This window comes from Hemitrygon akajei, chromosome 3 (genome assembly GCF_048418815.1).
Source record: "Hemitrygon akajei chromosome 3, sHemAka1.3, whole genome shotgun sequence".
Taxonomy (NCBI): domain Eukaryota; kingdom Metazoa; phylum Chordata; class Chondrichthyes; order Myliobatiformes; family Dasyatidae; genus Hemitrygon; species Hemitrygon akajei.
The window spans coordinates 146375379-146403327 of record NC_133126.1 but is presented as its reverse complement, the minus strand read 5'-3'; positions in this window follow the sequence as shown (position 1 = coordinate 146403327).

Here is a 27949-nt window from a genome sequence, read left to right as displayed (position 1 = left end):
GCCGAAGTCCCACGTGTAACATCGCCCATAGAGCAGAGTAATATCCTTCATGTCCTGTAAGTCTGGATCTTGCTGCTGTTGGTGGCCTCCAGTGAGGTTTCATCACTCTTTGCCTTCTCATCAATAGGCAGCACACTCACTTGAGCACCCGTGTCACTCAGAAAGGGTGTCTGTAATGGACAGTAGACAACTCTGGCAGCAGCAACCTCTGATGTCCTGATGCGCTGGCACCCTCGAAGCTGCAAGACCATTGGCCCTTTCTAGTGATCATACCAAAGTGAGCACGGTGAAAACACAGACCCAGCATTGTTCATTTTGCAGATGTGTTCGTCCTTAAGTTGGGAGCCTTGCTGACTAGGCTTATTGAGGTAGAGAAAGATAGAGGAATGATGCATCGCTGCCTAGCTGAGTGTAGACCATCAGCCATTTTAGCAAGCTCCCTATAGTCCATTACACGTACATTAGCGAGGGCTATGCAAAACTCACCAGGCATTTGCTATATGAAGAGTTCTTTAAAAGAGTGATTTTGCAGGAGAGACAGCATGTGGTTCAGTAGCTCCAAAGGCCTAGCATTGCTGAGACCAGTAAAGGAGAGCAACTGTTTGGCGCGCTCAGACTCTGAAAGTCCAAAAGTCTATTAAAGGTGAGTTTTCAGCGATTGGTATTTATTGTGTTCAGTAGGGTGCTCAAGCAGACTCACCTTTCTTGCAATTGTGGAATTGCTGAGCAATGCTACCAAGTAGCAGAATTTGGTGCCTTCTGCGGTGATTTCTCGGAGCGTGAACTGGGCCTCAGCTTGTACAAACCAAGCAACAGCATTTCACTCCGAAAACTTCAGCAGTTTCAAAACAACTACGCTGGCCGACATGTGCAATAATTCCAGAGACATCCTAGAGCACTGCAGTCACCAATGTAGGTTTTCACAAACAAAACAAAGTGAGGCTTTTGACATTTAATGAAACCCATAGCACATTTTATATAACCCCAAAATCTAAGCACACTAACATGCTAAAGGTCTTAACATTATAACATCATCATGTCAGACCAGCCTCTTAAAGCAAAACCCCAACTCAATGTTGGTGGTTGTGAATATGTACATTTCTTCCAATTACATCACCCGGCACTGTGTTCCACATTTTCTATGTAAAAAACTTGTTCCTTTAAACTTCTCCCCTTTCACCTTAAAATATCTCCTCTAGTGTCCAACATATGCATTCTGGGGGAGAATAAAGACTATCTATCTACACTATCTATGCCTCTCATAATTTTAAATATTTGTATCACCCTTCAGATTCCAATGTCCAGAGAAAATAATCCAAGTTTGTTTTATCCTCTCTCTTCTAGACAACATCCTAGTAAGCCACTTCTGCATGCCACATCTTTCCTATGAAGTGTGCAACTAGAACTGCACAAAAACAAACACAATGTGAAAGATGTTTTTTATTTTATATGAGTTCCTTCAGCTGGTTTGTTAGGTCAATCAGGTTGGGGTTTTTTGCATTGTGAACTATAGATTTTCAGGATCATCTGGGGAAAGGTCTTCCTTCATTACTTCCTTAATTACTTAAGAGTGTGGATGAACAAAGGGACCTTTGTTCAAATCCATACATCCCTCAAGGTTGCTGCACAGGTTGATAGGGTAGTTAAGAAGGCCTATGGGATGCTAGGCTTCATTAACAGTGGGATTGAGTTCAAGAGTAGAGAGGTCCTGTTGCAACTCTACAAATCTCTGGTGAGACCACACTTAGAGTATTGTGTTCAATTCTGGTCACCTCATTATAGGAAGGATGTGGAAGCTATGGAGAGGGTGCAGAGGAGATTTACCAGGATGTTGCCTGGATCGGAGAACAAGTCATATGAAGCAAGGTTAGCAGAGCTGGGACTTTTCTCTTTGGAGCGTAGAAGGATGAGAGGGGACTTGATAGAGGTCTACAAGATTATGAGAGGCATAGATAGAGTGAATAGTCAGTACCTGTTTCCCAGGGCACCAATAGCAAACACCAGAGGGCATATGTACAAAATTAAGGGAGGGAAGTTTAGGGGAGACATCAGGGGTAAGTTTTTTTACACAGAGGGTTGTGAGTGCCTGGAATGACTTGCCAGGGATGGTGGTGGAGGCTAAAACATTAGGGGTATTTAAGAGCCTCTTGGACAGGCACATGGATGAAAGAAAAATGGAAGGTTATGGGGTAGTGTGGGTTTAGTACTTCTTTTTAAGGATTATATGGGTCGGCACAACATGGAGGGCTGAAGGGCCTGTACTGTGCTGTAGTGTTCTATGGTTCTATGGTTTCTATGGTCTATAGTTCATCAAGGAGTGTTTGGTATTGCATTTTGACAATCATTTTCTTTGCTGAGTTGGGAGATGAGACTGCAGATAAATGAAGACCCCTTCTTTCTCCTGCCCGTCTAGTTCCAATGTTTCTTTAGGTTCAACCTCGTGGACCTCAGGCTCCGGGTTTCCTGATGCTTCTTTGCAGCACTGGCTTCTGTCAACAGTTTGCTAGATGATACAGCAATGAAAACTCCATATCTGCTTGACGTGAACTAGATGGCACCCTGGACAGATGCAGAAAACAAATAGAATCCTGATGAAAGTAATAACGTCTCTCATGATTTTCTTAGCATTTGTGGACTTTTTCTGTCTGCATTCATCACTATAGCGTAAGCAGCATCAAAGAAGGGGAAACTACCATCACCCTCGATCCATCCCCCAGGGCAGTGCCTTCTATTAGAACCATACAGTACGAAAACTCTCTGAGTTTATTCTAGACTAACAAAAAGGAATCCTTGGCAATTATTCTCCCGTAATAAGTTCAAGCTGCTTGCTGCACCAATGATGAACTCATCGACTTCATCTACTTTGCCTCCAACTTCCACCTTGCCCTCAAATTTGCCTGGTCCATTTCCAACATCTCCTTCCCCTTTCTCGATCCCGCTGTCTCTGGAGAGAGCTTATCTACTGATGTCTGTTATAAACTCATGGACTCTCACAGCAGCCTGGGCTATACCTTTTCCCACTGTGTTACTTGTAAAAACACTATTGCCTTCTCTTAATTCCTCCGTCTCCACCACACCTTTTCTCAGGATGACGCTTTTCATTCCAGAATGAAGGAGATATTTTTCTTCTTCAAAGAAAAGGGCTTCCCTTCTTCCATCAACAACGCTGCATCGCTTCCATTTCATGCACTTCTCCTCTTTCCCCATCCTCCTGCCACCCTACCAGAGATAGTGTTCCTCTTGCCCTCTCCTACCACCCCACCAGCCTCTGTGTCCAGTACATAATTCCCCACAACTTCCACCATCTCCATCAAGGTCCCACCACCAAGCACATCTTTACCTCCCCCCCACTTTCTGTTTTCCGCAGTGATCACTCCCTACATGGCTCCCTTGTCCATTCATCCCTCCCCACTGATCTCACTCCTGGCACTTAACCTTGCAAGCAGAATAAGTGCTACACTTGCCCCTACACTTCCTCCCTCACTACCATTCAGGGCCTCAAACAGTCCTTTCAGGTGAGGCAACAGTTCACTTGTGAGTCTGCTGGGGTCATATACTGTGTCCAGTGCTCCGGGTGTGGACTCCTGTATATTGGTGAGACCCGACGTAGAATGGGAGACCACTTTGTCGAGCACCTACATTCTGTCCATCATAAAAAGCAGGATCTCCCAGTGGCCACCCATTTTAATTCCACTTCCCATTGTCATTCAGATACGTTTATCCATGGCCTCCTCCACTATTGTGATGAGGCCACATTTAGGTTGGAGGAACAACAACTTATATTCCACCTGGGTAGCCTCCAACTTGATGGCATGAACATCTAACTTCCCCTACCTCTCCTTCACCATCCCCCATCCCCTTTTCACTCACTCACCTTAACTCCTTGCCCACCTCCCTCTGGTGTTCCTCCCGTGTTTTCTTTCTTCCATGGCCTTGTGTCCTCTTCTATCAGACACACCTTCTCCAGCCCTGTATCTCTTTCACCAATCAACTTCCCAGTTCTTTACTTCATCTCTCCCCCTTCAGGTTTCCCCTAACACCTTGTGCTTCTCCCTCCCCTGTCCCCACCTTTTAAATCTACTCTGCAGCTTTTTATCTCCAGTCCTGCAGAATGGTCTTGGCCCAAAATGTCCACTGTACTTTTTTCCATAGATGCTGCCTGGCCTGTTGAGTTCCGCCACCATTTTGTGTATGTTGCTTGGATTTTCAGCATCTGCAGATTTTCTCTTCTTCAAGCTTTTCATAAAGGGTTATCTACTTGGCTGAAATGTTGGTTCTCAGAATAAGCAATTTTGCTTTGACCAATGAGTCTGAATGCTCGGTGTTAGATAGTTTTCTTCACTTTCTAGTTCATCTACTTTCTTACCATCTGTCAGCCATCTGCATGGGCCTCTTAGTGTTTAGGACAAGCACATATGAAATTAAGAACACAAGATAAGAGGTGTATAATCCCCAAAACACTACATATATATTGGCGTATGTAGCAATGCTATTTTATTGACATCACATGAATCATCCTGAAGGATAAAAAAGAGAGATGAATTGGATGAAATATTATTCCTATATGATATTTTCTCTGCCTTCCTTTTGATATAGGAGTAAAACATGGAACAAGATATAGGGTACTGAAGGGCTTTGTAGGGTGGACGTTGAGAAGATTTTACAGGAAACAGAATCAGTTTTAATATCATCGGCATATGTCATGAAATTTGTTGTTATGCGACAGCAGTACCTTGCAGTAAATAATAATAAAAAAACTTTGAATGACAGTAAGTATATAAAAGCATATATAAAAGTTGCATTAAATAAGTAGTGCAAGAAAAGGTAGTGAGGTAGTGTTCATGGGTTCAATGCCGATTCAGACCTCTGATGGCAGAGGAAGGAAGCTGTTCTTGAATTGTTGAGTGTGCCTTTAGGCTCCTGTACTTCCTCCTTGATGGAGCCAATGAGTAGGTATGTCCATTGGATGCAGCCATTTTGAGGCATCGCTCCTTGAAGATGCCCTGGATACTGGGGAGACCAGTGCCCAAGATGGAGCTGACTGAGTTCACAACTTTCTGACTTTCTGGGGCTTGTTTCAATCCTGTGCAATACCCCCTCCCCCAAACCAGACGGTGATGCAGCCAGTTAACATGCTCTCCACAGTGCATCTGTAGATGTTGTGAACGCCTTTGGTGACATACCAAATAATCTCAAACTCCTAACGAAATGTAATCACTGCTGTGTCTTCTTTGTAACCGCATCAACATGTTGAGCCCTGAACAGATTCTTAGAGATGCGGACACCAAGGAACTTGAAATTGCTCAGTCATTCCACTTCTATGAGGACTGGTATATGTTCTCCCATCTTACCCTTTCTGAAGTCCTCAATCAGTTCTTCGGTCTTACTGACATTGAGTGCAAGGTTGTTGCTGCAATACCTCTCAACTAGCGGAGATATCTCGCTCCCGTACGCCTTTCATCACCATCTGAAATTGAAGTTGGGGTTACAAACAAGGAGCAGCATAGCCACATGGTACAGGGGCAGCCACTTAATCCTGAGGTGCATCAAAACTTCTTCTCTCAAAAAGTAGTGATTCTTAGGAATTCTCTGCCCCAGAGGATGGTGGAGTCAAGATCATTAAAAATATTTAAGGTGGAGTTAGATAAAATATTTGGAATTTCAAGGAATTAAAGGCTACAGGAAGGTGGTGCAGAAGAAGAATAGATATCAACATAGATCAGTCTTGATTATGTTAGATTTTGGGGTAACCTTAAAGTGCCTCATGGCCTTCTCCTGCTCCTCTTTGCTTGCCCTCCTGTGAAAGTTTACAAAGGTTCTATCCCTGTTTAAAGAAAGTCAGAGGATAAACTTGACAATTACAAATTTAGGAAAATGAAAACAAATAGATGAAATCATTCGATGTAGGTTAATGCAGACAACTTTAAAGTACATGATTTTAGAATGAGGAGTCTGAATATAAACTGAATGATATTATCTTGTTGCAGCTACAGAAGCAGGAGAAGTTCAGGTGTTATATAAGCTTTTAGATGCTAACCGGTGAAACTGACATGGCTCCTAAAATGTAAGATCATTTTCTATATAAAATAGAGGCAGGAACCAAAATCTAAGAAGGTTATTCAATACATTTATAAAATTATATTTATACTTCAACTAGACTATTGTGGCTTGTCATGAATTGCACATTTCTGCAAGATATGATACCTTAATACAAGTATAATGGTTTCTTAGAAGGATGTCAGGAGAGGAATGTGCAAAAAATGCAGAAATTTGAGATATTCTCCTTGGAGAAGGTTAATAGAAAGATTTGTGAAAGATATTCAAAACCATAAATTTCCATCGTACTTTCTGCATCCAGCATCTATCACAATGCAGAGAAGAGTAACAACTTTAGTGAATTTGAACAGACTGTTAACATAAGCCCTTCTAAGCTGTCAAAACAATGGAACTATTGCTTCAACATTTTTGTCATGATTTGGCAGCAACCTATAGAATCCACCCTTTTCTTCTCTTGGGGTAATGATCCATGGCTGCAAAGGATACCATCGGTATCTTAACATCAGGCTATTTATTCTATTCCTGTTTCAAGTAAAAGTACACTCCAAGGAGACAGAATAGCAATATCCTTCCCTGAATAACCAGTCTTAGTGTGCCAGATTACCCTATTGAGATCTGAGGTAAGGTAAATGTTGGACATGATATACCTTGGTCTTTATAAAAGCAGAGGTTTTAGGAAGTGGACTTCTGGGAGGATAATCCACAGGGCTGATGAAGAATTTGCTAAAACAAACAAAGGTTTACAAATATAGTTTCACAACTTTTTTCCTCAGGTTATGGAACTGAATAATCATTTTTCCCTGGAGTGAAATGCAATAATAAACTATTCCAGGTCATTTTAATATCACACTGGCAATTTGAGTAGGTGTTTTCAGGAGACCATAATTCTTGCAAGAGGTAGCCTTATCCGCAGCCAGGATAACTACTCTTTACACCTACGTACATTGACAGGGCTGAGAAGAATTGAGACAGTTTGTGTCCACAACCCCTGAAATTGAGCACAGAATTAATACCCCTCCAAAGACCTACTACAGATCTTTCTATGATGGCTGCTTCAACTGTTAAATGCCATTTACATCAGCATGAACGTATCACACTTTTGTCTTGGATATCACTCTCTAGACAAGGTCAAATGCCTCATAACAACACACTTGCTTATTTTGATTAATGGGAAAAATGAGGCCCAAAGTTAACTGCCATAATAGATTTATAGCTAGGATCAAGTTCCCAACTGAAGAGTCAGCCAATAAGCTAAATCTAATGGCTGTATCTCATTTTTCCGTTAAATAAAATGTTGTGCTGAAACATTATAGGCAATTCTAATCATTACCATTGTAGAATACTTAATCCTAATAACTCCATGATATAATTAAAATTTAGGGCAAAATCCTAAAACATTGAAATGGTGACTTTTCTTTTCAGATTAGCCCATTCAAACTGCACTCACAGAAATAGGAGACAGGATAGAAGAGAAATAAACAGGGCCTTATGCTCATCAAGGCTGCAAATCAAGACAATCTTTCATTGGACTTGGCAGCAATGACATCTGAGAGCCTGAATATTCTTTAAGGAAAAGGCACAAATGATAAAATGTTGAAATTGAAAGCTATGGCATTTCAAAGGTTCAAAGAGGTTCAAAGATTCATTTTATATTCAAAGTACACAACTCTGAAATTCTTCAATTCTCTGAGTAGCCTTGAAATCAAGAAAGAAAAAAAATGTGGCATGATCATCAACCCCCAAATCCTACATCCCACACAAAAAAACAAACAAAATGGATCAGACACATTGACCCCCAAATCCCACCTCCCACACAAAAAAACAAACAAAATGGATCAGACACATTGACCCCCAAATCCCACCTCCCACACAAAAGAACAAACAAAATGGATCAGACACATTGACCCCCAAATCCCTCCTCCCACACAAAAAAACAAACAAAATGGATCAGACACATTGACCCCCAAATCCCACCTCCCACACAAAAAAACAAACAAAATGGATCAGACACATTGACTCCCAAATCCCTCCTCCCACACAAAAAAACAAACAAAATGGATCAGACACATTGACCCCCAAATCCCTCCTCCCACACAAAAGAACAAACAAAATGGATCAGACACATTGACCCCCAAAGCCCTCTTCCCACTAAAAGAACAGGCAAAACAGATCAGGCACATCGACCCCCAAATCCTTCCTCCTGCGTAATAAATTGAACAAAATGCGTCAGGCACATCAACACCCAAAGCCCTCCTCCCACTAAAAAAATACAAACAAAACTGATCTTAAATATCAATCCCCAAATCCCCTTCCTGCACAAAAAAGAAACAAGAAGATCGGGCAATAAAACACAGAATATAAAAACTATTGGACTGAAAAGAAGATTTTATAGTCCAAGTCCACAGCCAAAATGCAGAAAAAAACCCTGAGCAAATCTCTGCAGTGGCAGGCTCTCCCTCCTCTGGTAGCATAGCAGAGCGATCAAAAGACAGACAGCCGGTGCTCACCCTCCGCACTCACTTCGATGCTTCAATCTCCCTCGTAGCTTTAGTTGATGAACAATGGAAGTTTTAATTGGTGAAATGGAGCCAGACATTGGCTTTCACACCACCCTGCAGCCTTCTCACCACAAGGTTTTCTCACACTGCTTCTGTCTCCTGGAATCTCGGAGAATGCAGAGCGCCAAAGTATGCAAACAATCTCCAAACAGCACATCAGCCTCCAACAGTTCCAGAATTACATTCAAGATGAAAACAAATGTAAAGGACATAAAAGAAGTGAAAAGGATGGTTCCACAATCTGTCCAGAAGATGTCAATCAAATGAGTATTGTATGCAGGCACCATCTTGGTGGGACACTGATGCACCATCAATAACTCACGCTGAGACTTAGGAAGTGAGATATCGGCTTTTATTGACTGAAGAACAACACTACATCCTGGGAAAATGAGGGAGAGCAGCAGGCCACAGTCGCCTTTATACAGGGGTCTGTGGGAGGAGCCACAGGGGCAGTCAGCAGGGTCTGTGGGAGGAGCCACAGGAGCAGTCAGACAGGTATATCTAGTTCACCACAGACACTGAATCTGAGAGTCTAGGTCCAATGGTAAGGAACTCTGAAAAAAAGAGATGATACACACATGCAGGAAAACTTGGTGGACATGTAATACATTGTGGCATGGGTTGTCTTCCTATGAATAGCATGGCAAGTTTTGAATACTCATATTCCTTTAGCAATAAGTCCTGAATCTGCTTTAATATTCCTACATTTGAAAGCAATGGAAGACTGTAAAAGACTGTTTTTCTTACAAATAGAGGTCAAAGGGCCAATATCCTGTGTATAAGTCCTACATATTGTGTCAAAGTTGTCAATCTTATACATCATCTTATAATGAGTTGGGAACAGTATGAAAACTTGCTGTGACCGTATCTGCTGTCATCATAATTAGGGACCACCTCCCACAAAATAGCTGTCTACTTTCCGATCACCGTGGTCCAGTGAAGCAGTGAGAAAACAGGATCAGAAGAAGGACGTGCACCCTCTCAAAACTGCTCCCTATTCAATAAGATCAGGTTCCTCTAACCTTGGCCATAACTCCACTATTGTGCTTGTACCACAAGATCCTTGAGAGTCCAAACATCAGTCCACCTCAGACTGGATGAGTGTAGATCTTATGATTAAACATTTTGACACCATTCAAGAAATGTAGTCCACTTGATTGGTAATTGATTCTCCAATCTAAATGTTCCTCCTGTCCACCACCACCATTCAATATTGTTGTGTAGCCTACCTTCAAAATAAACTGCATTTAATCACCCAAGCCACAGTTATTGCTGCTCCAAAACGCCAACTTCTACTATCATGGAGAGCATATTTGGAAATACATTTCTGTTCCAAAGTTTAAATTTTAGAAGACACTTCCTAACGATGCCTTTATTAGAAGTAATGCAGGCTATCAAGAAGGCGATTTTATAATCAGTTGCTCTACGCAATGAGTGAGAAACAATAAATGTTGGTCCACATCACAAAAAATTATTAAAAAGGCAGAATTGAGGGAAAAAATACTATACACCCATGGCATTGTGTGAACATAATGATTGAAAATCTCAATTTTCTGGCAACTGTTAAAGTTAGCCTGCAACACAATTTTATCATTCCCATTTTGAAGCTAATGAATTTCTAGATTGCTCTCTTTTCTTCATTGCAAATGAAAGAAAGCCACATTTTCCATGTCAAAATGGTTTCAGTCACTTATTCTACGCAGAAATAAAGCGTAGGTTGGATGATTTGGCAAATATCCCTTGCAGTGCTGGACAGATGCTACTGCAAAGCAACTTAATGTCATTGATATATGTCCTTTTATGAGAAGAGCTATTCCAGTCTTTGAGGCTGCAGGTAACAAATCCTGATGCAAATGGCACAGGCCAGTAGCAGTAAAGCACATTTGATTGATATAGAGGCTTCTGTAATCCATTGTCTGTAAAGATAGTTACATACTTATTGGCAGCACTGATATACACCCAGACATACTACTGCTTCTGAAAATGTGGACCCTTTGTGAATTAATCTTCCATATCCAATTCACACAGCATTGTGACAACAGCCAAAAATACTTATTATATTCCCAGCCTTTTTAAGAAGACTAGAATTGACAAAATGTTGTCTATTTCAGAAGAAAACAGAGCATTAGCAGAAACAAATGCCTTTATTTTATAAGTTGTTACTATAAACCTGCTATTTCTAGATGGAGGTTGGAGGTTGCACCACAAGCATATGGAGCTAGATATTCCTCGATTCTGGGAACAGTGCGTTTAAATTACCCTTCAGAAGGATGTGGGCCAGTTTCATGTTTTAAGACTAAGCACAATGGTCTTTTCTCTGTAAGCCCTGCCATTTTCAGATCTCACTGTGAAGGCACGTGCAGCAGTAGGTATGTGGTAGGTAAGGAGATGACTGAGGGGAAGGAATGGGGGAAAAGATCAATGGACCAAACATCATGACATGGCAGCATAGTATTTACTAGCAATCATCAAAAAGGGGTGAATTTTCATCACTGACTGTAAGGAGTTTGTATGTTCTCCCTGAGATCCCAGTGGGTTTCCTCTAGGTGCTCTGGCTCCCTCCCACATTCCAAAGATGTACACAGAGTTGGGGTGAGTGAGTCGTTGGCAAGTTACGTTGGTGCTGGAAGTGTTGTGAATCAATCCAGCAATGATTCCTTCACAATCCATGGATTCTGCTGGTCATTGACACAAACAATGCATTTCACTGCACATTTCAATGTTTCAATGTACATGTGACAAGTAAAGCTCATCTTTAATCAGAGGTTAGATTAGTTAATGAGCTATCAGAAAATGTAGTCTCAGGGTATAGCAGATGGAACGTCAGTGGTTGGGAGCGGTTTAGGCATGCAGTCAGGCCCGTGGGAGGGTAGCTCATACATATAATCTGCAAGGTTCACGATAGAGTGGGTTTACAGGTGGCCAAGATCTGGAAGATTAACCTATTTGAAAGAGGATGGAGAGAGGCCCAGGAGACAAAGGAGATGGAAGGTAAGTGCTCGTACATCAACACAAAATGCTGGAGGAACTCAGCAACCCAAGTAGCACCTATAGAAAAAAAGTATAGTTGATGTTTCGGGGCAAGACCCTTTGATAGGACCCTCCTGCTGAAGGGTCTCAGCCTGAAACGTCTACTGCACTTTTTTCCATAGATGCTGCCTAATCTGCTGAGTTCCTCCAGAATTTTGTGTGTGTGGCTTGGATTTCCAGCATCTGCAGATTCTCTCTTGTTTGTGCTCATAAATCAAGACCTATTGAGGTATCTTGAAATCGGAAGCCAAGGTGAAGGTGGGGATATTGGAATTAGTCCTGAATTGACTAGGGATTGTAAACTGGGGTTTGTGGCATTCAAAGATCAAAGTATGCTTGTTTGGGTTGGGTTGTACTCAAAGATAAGAGGTGGTCAGATTCTGACACTCAGCTCATGAGTTTATTGTCTAGTGGTTTTAGAGGAGTGATGATTGAAAAATACATAAATTAAAGGGCTCAAAGAGGTCTCCTACAGTTTAAGTAAGCTGCTCACCAGCATATTCTCAAGAACAATTATAGTTTGGAAATCAGGCATTCTGTGAGTGGGAAACACAGTTTAATGAGTCTTGTAGTTAAATTCTGTAGGATATATTTTATTTACACCATAGTAACAGGCCCTTCCAGCCCAATAAGCCTGCACTGCCCAATTACAGCGATGTGACCAATTAACACAAGGAATGTGGGAGGAACCCTGAGCACCCAATGGAAACCCATACAGTCACAGGGAGAATATGCAAACTTCTTTGAGGCGGAAAAGAATCCTTATCTGTAACACTATTTATGCTAACTGCTATTGTGCTATTATGCTAACTACTGTTATGTCCACCCAATCTCCTGGTTAGCCTACTCTTTTATCTTCCCTTATCTTTGAAATCAACCTAAACTCTACTACCTGGATATTAATCTCGACCATCTCGTTCTCATACACCACTGACCCAGTTAAACAGCAGTTTTGAAATATTTATCCTCAATTTGAATGCCTTCCATGTATTGCCCCTATTCATCTCTAATCTGCTCTATCCTAGCAGTTATGACTACTTGGTCAATCCCAAATGCAATTATTCCATCATCAGTGGCTGCACCTTCAGCTGCCAAGACCCAAAGCTCTGGAGTTTTCTCATTTATCTTTTTTTCCTTTAAATCTTATGGTCCTCTGTTTATATATCTTGCTGAGTGCCCTGTTAAATCTTGACATTGATACTCCTGCAAAATGTCTTGGGATGATTTACTCTGTTAGAGATGTTGCAGAAGTACGGATTGCTGCATTTAAAATTAACTCATGCATTGAAACTGGATGTTTTGTGAATGCAGTCATTGCAGTCAGCTAGACTACTCCAGTGTAGAAAAGCATACATTAAAGTTTACCAGTTATGCATTGTGCTTCATCCTCTGTTGCATTGTAAATGATCCCAATGCAATTCATTGTCTTTAAGTGGTTATATCTCTTGAAATTTTAATGATAGTGAATACTTTTTGGATCTCATTAGGTTATCATCTTGCAATAAGCCTAAATTGCATTTGGTGCTGTGTATGACAATGCAAATGATTCAGCTTGGGAGAATTATGTCATAATTTTAACACATTCAGAATCACCATGAAATAAATTTTGTAGGGTATGAGAACTTGACGCATTATGGAAGGGCAGACTGAACTAGATGTGGAATTAGAGTTAAGCAAGGAGCACGAGAATCATAAATCCCTTTTTTAATGAGATGATATTGTAGTGATACCATAAATGACCTACAGTCAAACTAGTACAGCAAAGTCAGCATGATTATATACTTTTGTGCTATTTCCTACACTAGGCTAATAACATACTGAGAGTGTGCAAATAGAGGTAACTATTTCTCTCTCCATAGAATATTTATTTGGCTGCTAAGTATTTCCAGAAGCATTTGTTTTTATTTCAGTTTCCATTTCTTTGATTTTCAGAAGAAAACAGTAATAGGACAAACAAATAAACTAAAGGTCATATTGGAGAAGAATCATTTTACTAGATATTATTGAGTCTGGAAGGTTGTAATGTGCCTTGTGAAAAGGTGGGTTATTGCCTGATCTAATGTCAGGCTTCAGAGGGTCAGTTGAAGGCAGAAGACACTGAGGTCAGAATGAACCAGAGAACAGTGATTGTCAGGTTAGAGTCAGCTTGTAGAGCAAAATCAAGGCCTTCGGCAAAACAGACACCAAATTTTGTTTGGTCTCCCCAGTGCAGAGCAGAACATTTCACCAGAAATGTACAGACGAAGGGAAGGAAGAATGAGATGTGAAACATGGAAAGGTAAGAGAAGAATGGACATTGACAGCAATACTGATGACATATACGACAATGTCATGATTAATATTGTTTCCGCACTTACCTTGATTGGCACTTAATTAATCAGATCGCTTTTTGAGGAATCCTCCAGTGGTTACTTGAATAAAGAGGTGATCCATCCTCTGCCATAATCAACGAAAGAAAGCATCAGTGCACACCTACCATTAAATTTACTGTGCAGCCATCTGCCATACACATAATTTAAATGGATTTAGTGACTTATATGTGAGAAGACCACAGAAAGCTAAATGTAGAACCTATGCAAATGCAATTTCTGTGTCATGAGGTCTTTGTGCATTGCCAGGGCAGTCTCTATATTCTCACAGTTTTTAAATGTTATACTAAGCAGTGTGATAACTCCTAGGGCCTATTTCATTACATTTAGTTGGGAGCTCCTGGCTAGAATCAGCGCTTCCAGTCCAGGAGATGGGACTCCATTAATTTAGCAATCAACAATTTGATAGTTCATAATGTTTGTATCTATACATATTACACTTGCTGAATTTATAAAATTCTTTCCAATTTTATTTAATATAGCTCTAGCAAACCATAATAATCATTAGTTTGACTTTCTAATGTTTGGGTTGTATTTCCTACTTACTGTATGTGTCCTAACCCACTGAGTCTATCACATCAGCTCTCACTATGTTCACACAGGAATATTAACTAATACTGCTTAGTTATACGCAATATGACTCCTTATTAACACTTGTGTCAAACTTGTATTTCTTCTAACTTACTGTTGAATGGAAAATCCTACAAAAGGTAACGGTTCGGCCCAGTGCACCATGGGCAAAACCCTCCCAACCATTGAGCATATCTACATGAAACACTGTCATAGAAAAGCAGCATCAATCATCAAGGATCCTCACCACCCAGGCCATGTGCTTTTCTCATTGCCACCATCAGATAGAAGGTACAAGAGCTTCAGGAATTGCACCACCAGATTCAAGAAAAGTTTGTACTCCTCAATCATCAGGCTGTTAAACAAAAGAGGATAATTACACTCATCTAATGATTTTACTTTAAGGATTCTTACCTTTTTATTTCATGCTCTCATTTTTTTTTGCTACTTAATTATATTTACATTTGCATTGTATGTTGTATTCTATGCTCCTGCTCTTTCATTATTTACAGTTACTATTTACCTCAGTAAATATACTTAAGACAAGGTTGGATAGATTTTTGGATAGGGGAATGAAGGGTTATAGAGAAAAAGTAGGTAGGTGGAGATGAGTCCATGACCAGATAGGCCATGACCATGATCATGACCAGATAGGCCATGATCTTATTGAATGGAGGAGCATGCTCAACGGGCCAGATGGCCTACTTCTGCTCCTATTTCTTATGTTCTTATTCTATAGATTTGTTGAGTTTGCCTGCAGGAAAAAAAATCTCAAGATTGTATGTGGTGACATGTATGCACTCTGATAATAGATTTTAATTTGAACTTTGAACTTTGTGCTGTATAGTCTTTGATTTATGGTGAGGATATATTTGCCCCTCCAATTGCTCTGCAATCTTGCAGCTGCCGTACAAGCATTAAAATAATATAGAATATGGAACAAGGTAAAGCCTCTTAAACATCTATGCCACTTTAATGCCAGCCTATTTTTCATAAGTACCAATGTTATTCTTACCAGAAATACATTCAGTTCTTTGGCTGGATATGATTGCTGGTGTAACGATGGACTCAAAGAGAGGTATTATTGTGAATGTTCTTGCTTGGGTTGTTTACTGGCACAGATGTCCTTTCTTTGAGAATCTGCAATTGCATGAGTGTATAGCTATAGATTCTCGGTCATTGGCATCATGAATTTTACCTGCTGTTGGGTCTTTCCAGCTATTGCTCACCAATAAAGATCAAAATTTCAAAACCTCAGTAACCTGCCTCCATGAATCCACCTACTGGTCCTCACACCTCAGCTGGTTTCATATTACACCAGAGATATCTACATTAATCTCTGACTTTTATAAGAGGCAAACCTTTCCAAACTGATTTCAAAAACAGGTGTGGCTTCATATATCTGACACATGAATTTACTTTTATTCTCCTGAGATCTAAGCAATGCACTGGTATTTCTTGAAATCACATCCCATATTCCAAACATTGCCCTAATGGTATTCTGGCATAGTTTCTTCTGACATCGTTCAATTTCTCTGAGATATATCCAGCCCTTGATTTGTCTTCTTCATATCCATCTCACATGGATGAGATCATAAATTGCATTCACTAATCATCAATTCAGAAAGGTAATACAGCTCCTGTCGGTTTCTTTGTTTTATATGTTGCTCAAATTCGCTGAGCTAATTTTAAAACAATCAATACCTCATCCTCATTCTTGCTGTAACCTGCTTATCGGAACTTTAATGTTGACAATAAGTGGGTAATATAAATATTAATGGTTACTTAAACTGTGTAAGAAAAACATGAATAATGGTGGTAACTGGATTATTTAAGTATTAATAGTGGATGTCTCCATCTATCACTGGAGCACTGGTTAAACATTAATGGTGATAGTAACTGGTTAATATAATAATGCTTACTTTAACTGTAAATATTAATACTGACAGTAACTCAATGCCAATGTCAATAGAAACATCAATAGACACAGTCTTTGGGTTAGGTATCGTTATTCATAGTGGCAGAAACTAGGTAACATTAAAATTCATAGTGACAATCATTCAGTTACATAAACATTAACAGTGACAGTAACTGGGTTATTTAAATCAAATATACATCTCAGTAACAAATATATATTAAAAAGACATTATCAGTAGTTTGAATCAAAATTTCACAGATTTGGTCCAGTATCACATAGTAGTTTTTTTTTAGAAAGTCATCATGTAAGATGTGGGCCTCTGGTAGGTTAATATATATGCATGGATATGCAAAACACTTATCTATCACTATCAGGCCAATCTTGATACTTTTCTAGCATTTTAATGCATTCATAATATTGACTATATATTGTTACTACTTTTTTTTACTTTCACTTCACCAATTTTATTTTTTAACCAAATTCAGATGTAGTACTTGCAAGTTGCATTTACTGGAAAGTACAATTACTTATATAACCTCCTTGAAATCAAAAGCAGCTTTGGGGATAACCATGATGGAGCAGCAAAGAAAAAATAATCAGTGTAATTTATATTGCTAACATGAGCTATCTGTCTACAATGTCTTCCTCTAATAATATATACTTATCTTTCTGTTATTGATTCATGGTTTGCTACTAAAAAATCTTGTACAAGTATTACAAATGGATGATCAGTATGACACAATATATAGTTTGAATTCTAAATAGTTTGCTGCTCCAGTATATAAATTTGAATATCATGTTTTGTTTAAACTATTGCATTGTTATGCAGAATACTGCTTCAAGCCATAATTATGTCAATGCATAAAAAACTAATCTGGTATTATGTGGAACATTGAATCTTTAAGCTTAATAGATAACACTCCTTGCATTATTTTCCATAGTCCCAGTAAAACTGTATTTAAATCTACATTTGTTATTGGATATTCAATAACATTTTAATATTCTTAAATGCAGTTCTAAAAAAAAGCATGTCAAAATATGTGTGATTAAAATTATACATTGAGGGCTAGAATATATCCTACAGTCTCTCAGCTGACTCTGTAATTATAGACTATTCTACATTCCATGTTGTCCACTTCAGCATTCCTCTCTCCTCCTCGAACCTTACCCATAACACTGTAAGACCATAAGCTATAGGAGCAGAAGTAGACCATTCAGCCCATTGAGTTTGCTCCGCCATTCAATGATGGGCTGATCCAATTCTTCCAGTCATCCCCACTCCCCTGCCTTCTCCCCATACCCTTTGATGCCCTGGCTAATCAAGAACCTATCTATCTCTGCCTTAAATGCACCCAATGACTTGGCCTCCACAGCCGCCCATGGCAACAAATTCCACAGATTTACCACCCTCTGACTAAAGTAATTTCTTGGCATCTCAGTTATAAATGGGCGTCCTTCAATCCTGAAGTCCTGCTCACTTGTTCTAGAATCCTCTACTATGGGAAATAACTTTGCCATATCTGATCTGTTCAGGCCTTTTAACATTCTATGAGAACCCCCCTCATTCTCTTGAACTCCAGGGAATACAGCCCAAGAGCTGCCAGAGATTCCTCATACAGTAACCCTTTTATTCCTGGAAACATTCTTGTGAATCTTCTCCGAATCCTCTCTAATGTCAGTCTATCCTTTCTAAAACAAGGAGCCCAAAACTGCAAACAATACTCCAAGTGTAGTCTCGTGAGTGCCTTATAGAGCTTCAACATCACATCTTATATTCCATACCTCCAGAAATGAATGCCAACATTGCATTCACCTTCATCACAACCAACTCAACCTGGAGGTTAACCTTTAGGGTATCTTGCACAAGGACTCCCAAATCCCTTTGCATCTCTGCATTTTGAATTCTCGCCCCATCTAAATAATAGTCTGCCCGTTTATTTATTCCACCAAAGTGCATGACCATACACTTTCCAACATTGTATTTCATTTGCCACTTCTTTGACCATTCTCCTAAACTATCTAAGAATCTGTAGGCTCAACACTACCCGCTCCTCCACCTATCTTTGTATCACCAGCAAATTTAGCCATAAATCCAATACCATAGTCCAAATCATTGCTATACATCATAAAAAGCAGCGGTCCCGACACTGACCTCTGTGGAACTCCACTGATAACCAGCAGCCATCCAAAATAAGATCCCTGTATTCCCACTCTGTTTTCTGCCGATCAGCCAATGCTCCACCCATGCTAGTAACTTCCCTGTAATTCCATGGGCTCTTATCTTGCTAAATAGCCTCATGTGCAGCGCCTTATCAAAGGCCTTCTGAAAATCCAAGTACACCATATTTACTGCATCTCCTGGTGTCTAATCTGCTTGTAATTTCCTCAAAGAATTGCAGTAGGCTTGATAGACAGAATTTTCCTTTCAGGAAACCATGGTGGCTTTGGCCTATCTTGTCATATGCCTCCAGGTACACTGTAATCTCATCTCTAACAATTGATCCATCAACTTTCCAACCACTGAGATCAGGATAATAGGTCTATAGTTTCCTTTCTGCTGCCTTCCACCCTTCTTAAATAGCGGAGTAACATTTTCAATTTTCCAGTCATCCGATACAATGCCGGAATCTATCGATTCTTGAAAGATCATCGTTAACACCTCTGTAATCTGTCCAGCTATATCCTTCAGAACCTAAGGATGCATTCCATCAGGTCCAGGAGATTTATCCACCTTCAGACCATTAAGCTTCCAATCGTAATTTTCACTACATAAAACTTCACTTCTCTGACACTCTTGAATGTCTATTACACTGCAGACATCTTCCATTGTGAAGTCTGATGCAAAATACACATTCAGTTCCTCTGCCATCTCTGCGCCTCTCATTACAGTATTTCCAGCGTCATTTTCTATTGGTTCTATATCTACTCTCATCTCTCTTTTACCTTTTATATACTTAAAAACTTTTGGGATCTTCTTTGATATTAGTCACCAGCTTCCTCTCATAATTCATCTTTTCCTTCTTACTTTCCTTTTACAAGCCTTTAAAAGCTTCCCAAACCTCTATTGTCCCACTAGCTCTGGTTTCCTTGTATGCCCTCTCTTTGCTTTTACTCTGGCTCTGACTTCACTTGTCAGCCACGGTAGCATCCTTCTTCCCTTTGAAAATTACTTCTTATTTAGAATGTATCTGTCTTGCACTTCTGTCATTTTTCACAGAAACTCCAACCATTGCTGCTCTGCTGTCCTTCCTGTAAATGTCCTTTTCCAGTCAACTTCAGCCAGTTCCCCTCTCATGCCTTTGTAATTTCCTTTATTCCATTGAAATACCGACACATTGGATTTTATTTTTTCCCTCTCTGTGTGTATACATCTACTGATGCTTCTGGACACATCATCAGTGATGTTCCTGGAATCATCGGCAGTTTCGGGTCTTTCAACATCATACACCCTTCTCCAGGTGACCCAGCCGGGGCTGATCAGACCCCAGCTTGTGTCCAGATGGATAGCTACACTTGACTCCATGGCTCCCTTCTCTTGAGCCACAGCCACCTTGAGGCCCTCTCTGCCACATTGGTGGTACTGCGGATGGCTTTCCTCTTCCTCTCTCCCTCGATGCCCAAATTGCTGTAGGCTCTGGCTAAGGAACAGGTTCTTAAATTTCAATGTGAACTTGGTCATATTGTGATCACTGTTCCCATAGTGTTCCTTAACCTTAAGCTCTCTTATCACTTCTGGATCATTCAACAACACCCAATCCAGCACAGCTAATCCCTTAGTGAGCTCAACAACAAGCTGTTCTAATAAGCCATCCCTTAGACATTCTACAAATTCTCTCTCTTGAGGTCCAGTACTGGCCTGGTTTTCCCAATCCATTTTTATGTTAAAATCCCCAACGATTATTATAACATTGCCCTTCTGGCGCACCTTTTCTGTCTGCTGCTGTAATTTGTAATCCACATCCTGGCTGCTGTTCGGAGGCCTGTATACAATTGCCATTAGGGTCCTTTGCCATTTCTTAACTCTATAGAGACTCTATACCTTCCAGTGCTATGTCATCTCTTTCTAATAATTTAGTATTATTTCTTATACACAGAGCTACACCACAACCTCTGCCTACTAACCTATCTTTCCAATACACTGTATATTCTTGGACATTCAGCTCCCAATGGCAGCCATCCTTTAGCCAAGTTTCAGAGATGGCCACAACATTATATTTCCCAATATGTAGCTGAATTTCAAGATCGTTCATTTTATTCCTTCTGTTGCGTGCATTCAAATATAACACTTTTAGTTCAGTATTTGCTGCTTTCTGTTTTAACTGCACCATGCCTCTATTGCCCTGTAGCTCATGCCACTGGCTGTGATTAAGCCTCATTCCCTGCCTATTTTTTCTATAATCTCTGTTGCACGCAATCTTTGATTTATTTCTGTTTTCCCCTTCCTCAACCCTATCATTCTGGTTCCCATCACACTGTCAAATTAGTTTAAACCCTCCCTAACATCTCTATTAAATGTGTCCACTAGGATATTGGACCCCTTTGGGTTCAGATGTAACCCATCCTTTTTGTACAGGTCGTGCCTCCCCCAGGAGGCTCCAGTAATCCAGGAATCTGAAGCCTTGCCCCCTACATCAGTCTCTCAGCCACACATTAATACACCTGATCGTGCTATTCTTACACTCGCTAGAACGTAACACAGGCTGCAATCCTGAGATTACTACCCTAGAGGTCCTGCTTTTTAATTTCCTATCTAACTCCCTGAATTCTCTCTTCAGGACCTCCTCCCTTTTTCTACCTATTTCACTGGTACCAACATGTACCAAGACTTCTGGCTATTTACCCTCTCCCTTCAGAATACTCTGCACCCAATCCAAGGCATCCCATACCCTGGCAACTGGGAGGCAACACACCATGCGGGTATCTCTATCAGGCTGACAGAACCTCCTGTCTGTTCCCCTCACTATAGAATCTCCTATGACTACCTCATACCTCACCTTCCTCTTTCCCTTCTGCACCACGGAACCAGGCTTACCTCTGAACGCACTGGCATCCACTCTGTCCGCACCAGTCCTAACCTTACCATCAAACCCACAGACAAAGGAGTTGTTGCAGTGTGGCAGTCTGACCTCTACCTTGCTGAAGATAGGACCCACCTCTCTGACACTTACAATACCTACCCCCTGAAGAGGACTCCACTCCGAAAATGCCTTCAACCTGATGACATGAACATCAATTTCTCCTTCTGGTAAATAAATCCTCCTCCTCCCCTCTTCTTCTATTGCCCACTTTGGCTTCATACCTATTCTCAGCTGCCTATCCCTTCTTCCGGGTTCCTCCTCCTTCCTTTGATCCTATGGTCCACTCTCCTATCAGATTCCTTCTTCTCTAGCCCTTTACCTTTCCTACCCACCTGGCTTTACCTAAAACCTTCTAGCTATCCGCCCTCTCCTCCCCCCACCTGTTTTATTTTGGAGAAATAAAGTGTCTCGACCCAAAACTATGACTGTTTACTCTTTTCCATAGATGCTGCCTGACTTGCTGTGTTCCTCCAGCATTTAGTGCGTGTGTTGATATAGAATAATAACTAAGAGTCAACCATTGCTGAATAACCTCTTTTATATGCAAAGGATAATAGAGGTTTGGAACACTACTAATCTGTAAACATCAATTAATGATCAGACAATTATTAACTGAAAACCTGATTTTATTAACCATATTAAGGGGTATGTTGCAAATTTAGCCATATGGAATTTGATAACTAAGTCATGACTTCATTGAGTAGCAGAAGGCTCAAGGGCTGCTTAGTCAATTCCTCATTTAATCTTCTTCCTATGCTTGATCATTCTCGCTAATGAAAATTTTCTGTCTACTTGTAACTGTGTTAATCATAATGAAATTGTTTCACAAGGGCAGTGAAATCTACAATGAAGGACTGTAACAATTACTGGGGGGAAATAAATCAATACAGGGAAGTTCTTGAACCACACAATAAGTCCTCCTTTGTCTGTTTTCAAAGTGGATAAATAATATTCCAATTGTATATTTTATCAAAAGGATAATTTTGACTCTGAATTATAAATTACCCAACATAAATTGTGGGACTGCTTTATGGAGAACCTTCACTTGTCTGCCAAAAATAGAATTTCCTGGTGGCCAACCATTTTAATTTCTATCCCCACTTCCATTTCAACATGTCAATCCATGGCCTCCCCCTCTACCATGATAAGGCCACTCTCAGGGTGGAGGAGCAACGCCTCATATTTTGTCTAGGTAGCTTCCACCCTGATGGCATGAATATTGATTTCTCCTTCCAGTACTTTTCCTATCCTCCCCTCCCCTCTTCTTTTATTTCCCACTCTGGCCTCTTACCCCCTCTCCTCACCTGCCTATCTCTTTCACTGGTGTCCCATACTCCTCTCCTAACAGATATCTTCTTCTCCATCCCTTTACCTTTCCCAGCCACATGGCTTCACCTATCACTTTCTTGCCTGTCTTCCTTCCCGTCCCCCACCTCTTTATTCTAGCATCTTCCCCCTTCCTTTCTAGTTGTAATGAACGGTTTTGGCCTGAAACATTGACTGTTTATTCTTTTTCATCCAGCATTTTGTATGAGTTCTCTAGATTTCCAGCATCTGCAGAATCTCCTGTGCTTATAATTTCACTGTGTTATCTATTCATTAATAAAAGCAAGAAAATTGGGCTGGAAAGATCCAAAAACTGAATCAGTCTACCTTCTCATGAAAAGTCATGAAATGAGTATCCCGTGAACTCTGCAGCATCACTGAGCAGCAGCACCTGAACGGACCTTCCTCTCTGGAAAAAGCTTGCCACGAAGCTGGATAAAAATTCCATTGGCAAACCCGTTTTTTTGAATTGGAATGGTTTCCTAGAGCTACTCTGATGGTAATTTTGAGTTCACAGTTGATATCATACTGATGATACCCTCAGCAAATGGACAGAAGGCCTTTTAAGAGAGATTAGAGTGATGAGAAGTGAGGTTCTCCTTTGGTCGGGATCAACCATCGATGTTGCGTCCCAGCTGTCTAAGTGATAAGCAGACAAGGGCAGTACGACATGGAGAGCAAGCTGCTGGCCTGTGTAGTTGGCTCCCCTTTCCACACAGCTGATGAATCCAAAGGAACAGCCAAGACTGATACAGTTTGGCAGCAGTGTCGTCACAGGAGTTACCAGTCTGCGTTGAACTCAACATTGGACTGCCTTAATGAAATCATCTCCGGATTTTCCCCATGAATTGGTAGAGCTACAAGACAGAGGAGGTTTGCCATCAGAGTTTTCCTTCTCTTAAATGAGCTGCCAACCAACTGCTGAAGAGCCCCATCTGCCTGAAGCAATTGGTTTTAAGACCCCAGTAACCCTTCTTTGCCTCTTCTCCTGTCAGTAGAAATGGTTCCACCAGGATTAGTAACTAAGCCACATGTGAAGGCCAGGAGCTGGACTTTTTGTCAGAGGCTATTTGAGATGCATGCCATTGGAGCATTTGATAAGTAGTGGAAGCTTAAACCCACTACCACCCAATTATAACAACCTTAAGGAACCAGAATGATCAAAGATGTTAAGATGAGAAATAGCTTAACATTAAAATGGGTAAGCAAGAATGAGAAAAACAGTAAGCTAAGAAGCAATGAAGAACCCCCATTTTTGAGAAAAATGATTGGATATGACTGACCCTATTTACTTAGATTGGAAGTTTAACAACGATCAAATTAGCATTCTTAAGATGGCTGATTATAGTCCTTTTTTTACATTTCGGAATACTTCTTTTGTGATATATTTATTGTTAATGGCTTGGAGAAATTTGCATCTTGATTGGGCAATAATTGAAAGCTGTTTCCCAGACAGGGATGATGTCAGACAGTTTGGCTTCTCCATCACTTCTGCTACTGAGGCTTGTGCTAATGCTTTTTTTTTGTCTTCAAACCTGACTACTGCAGTAAATGAAAATCAAAAAAAAACTACAGATAGTGAAAATCTGAAATAAAGACAAAAAGCAGCAGGAAACACTCAGCAGGTCAGGTGAGCAACGGTGGAAAAAGAAATAGTTAATATCTCATGCTTGGTCTTCATTTTTTTATTGTTGACTATTCCAGTGCATTTACAGAAAATCATCGAATAGTGAAGGCAGTTCAAAGAGCTGCTCACTGCCACCTTTGCAACTATAATTAGGAATGGACAATAAGCACTGCCTTTGCTAATGAGAGCTAAATCCAAGAAAATTAATAAACCAATATAACCCTCTCACTGTAGGCTCATAATGAGTTAGCCATTACTGAGCTAACAGCAACCTAACTCGACAATGCATGGTGAATAACAATGAAAAGGCCATTTCCAATAAATAAACACATCTAGGATAATTATGATTCAGGTAAACACAACGCATAGAAGTTTGAATGTCCCTTTAAGGGAAAGTAGGACAGTTATATGAATGAATACTGACACAGCTATGAAAATTTACTGTTTGCCAGGAAGCAATAATTTAACTCACACCAGTATAAATTGATATTGTATTAATAAATATTTTAAACTATAACAAACAAAATAAAGAAAAAGGGCCCATTACATACATATCAATCCATAGGGTGCACATAATTATTGGAGCTCATTGCTGCATTATCAATCCGGTTTGCTTCATTTCAGTGACTCACGGTACTGAAGAATTCTGTCTGAAAACCCAGTCCAAGCAAAATATAAAAAAAATCCACAGAATATCCAACTACAAAGGTTGTGTGATAACTAGCAAACTATAAGTTATCTGCACATTCTCTGTGAGAACATTATCTGCATGATTTTCCCAGCAGCAATATCTATCCTTCCAAATGTGTTCTGTGAGCATTTCAATATGTTCTTCTCCTACTCATTGTCTATTTCCATTTTCTTTCTTTCTCCCTCTTTGATCCCACACTCTCTCTAGAATGTTCCAAAGACAAATCCTATTGGCTAATTCAACAAGCCTAACTTATCAATCAACTGAATTTTTATTTTAAACAGAAAAAATTAAACATTGAATTGTAAAATGTAATGAATGGAACATTTATTGCACTGTGAGAAAATCTGCAGAGGATAAAATACCCAATACCATAACCATATTAATAAAATAAAGTATGGTCTTAGAACAGGCCGAGGATGAGGTGAGGGCCTCTGTAGATCAGAGATGCATGGATATTGAATCCCAGTTGTCTAGATATGCAAGCCTGGGCAGTAGAATATGGAGAGCAAGTTGTCACCCATGCGGCAAACTTGCCTTCTCCGCACATCTGATGGACCTGACGGAACACCAGAGACAATAGAGTTTGGCACCAGCAGCATTGCAGGAGTTGCCAGTCAGCATCGAATTCAGCATAGGACTGCCTTAGGGACTCCAGCTCCAGATTTTTCCCTCTGGGTTTACTCTTAAAGCCGTCCACATGAGTGGGTATAGCTGCAAGGCAGCAGTGGTTTGAGATCTGAGTTTTCCTTCTCCTAGATGAGCAGTCAACCACAGCTGACAAGCCCCATCTGCCCGAAGCCACCAATTTTAAGACAACAGTAACTCACATTTGCTCTTTCTCCTGTTAGTAGAAACGGTTCTGCCAGGCTTTGTAGCTAATCTACACATGAAGGCCAGGAACAGGACTTGGTTGACTGTGACTATTTGAGGCACACGTCATTGGGAGCACTTAACAGGTAGTGGGAGCTTGTCCCTATTACAACCCCTGACTATAACAACCTTAAGGAACCAGTGTATTAAAGCTTGTTCTTTTCTGTGATTGTTTTCACTGTGCCATTAGCAGGCCTTTCTCTGAAGCAGAACATTTAGCAATGGTTAGAGACACAAAAGTCTTAGAATAATTTGTGACCATTGTGACCATTATGTGATTTCCACTTTTCCCTCAAAAGTTTAGCTTAAACTAAATGGAATGGTCCACTTCCTTTTCTGACCTCCTTTTGATTTGGTCTGTTTAGAGATCATCTTTGATAAACACAGTTTCTTATGAATGCAGAGTAGCCCAGGGAATGCTGTGCCAGATTCTTTGCTTCAACAGCATTTCCCTGTAGTATTGTAGATCATAATATCACAATCATTTAAGACATTCCTCTCATTCAATCTGTCAGCAGAAAATAATCCCACTGTATTTCAGTTCCAGTTATGAGAAGTTGTCAGGTTCCAGTCCGCAGGTGGCAGATAAATGTCTTGTCTCTCTGAGCAATATTCTAATGAGGTCTGTTTCTGTGTTTGTTAGCAAATCACTGTCAGATTATCACAGTTGCCCGATGTCACTTTTCTTCATCAGTAAACCCACTTTGGTTGCTCCCTTTGTGGCATCAGCTAGCCATTCTATACTTTCAGGAGCTTTGCAGCTAACTGAGTAAACATTATGAAGGGAAGATACTGTGGATGCCAGAAATCTGAATTTGAAGCATTCGTCAGAGCAGGCAGCATCTGTGCACTGTTAACGTTCCAGGTTGATGCATTCTAATCAGGACTTACTAATTGTTGATATCCTTGAAGAAGCAACACAGACAACTCTTCTTAAGGAATGGGAAGAGGTTTAGTGTGAACAGGCCTGGAAGATGGTCACCCTCCTCATTCTATTCAACTGTGCAAGGATTATTTCTAATTGAGACCAGTGATATAGAGAAGAAAAGGTCATTTATTTTCTTTGAATAACCTCTACAATGATGAACATATGTTCATTTTAGAACGCTTTCCACGGTACATCTGTAAAAATTTGCGAGAGTCTTTGGTATCGTACCAAGTCTCCTCAAATTCCTAATGAAGTACAGCTACTGTCATGCCTTCTTTATAATTGCATCAACATGTTGGGCCCAGAATTGTTTTTCAGAAATGTTGATACCAAAGGAACTTGAAACTGCTCATCGTTTCCACTGCTGAGGACTGCTGGGAGTTCCCCAGACTTCCCCCATTGAGGTCCACAATCAATTGTGTCTTACTCATGTTGAGAGCAAGATGGTTGCTGGGAAACCATTTAAGCAGCTGATCTATTTTATGTCTGTACGTCTCCTCGGTACCATCTGAAATTTGGTCAACAATAGTTGTGTCATCAGCAAGTTTATAGATGACATTTGTGCCTAGCCATACAGTCACAGGTGCAGAGAGAGTAGAACAGTGGGCTAAGAATGCATCCTTGAGAGGCACCAGTGTTGATTGTCAATGAGGAGAAGATGTTATTTCTGATCCACACAGGCTGTGGTATCCCAGTGAGGAAGTCAGGGGTCAAGTTGCAGAGGGAGGTACACAGGCCCAGGTTTTGGAGCTTGTTGATTAGATCTGAGGGTATGGTTGTGTTGAACACTGAGCTGTAGTCACTGGACAGCAGCCTGAAGTAGGTATTGCTGTTGTCCAGGTGATCCTCTGCTGAGTGGAGAGTGAGTGAAATTGCAGTAGACTGATTGTGGTAATCATTGTGGTACTGATTGAATAGTCAAAT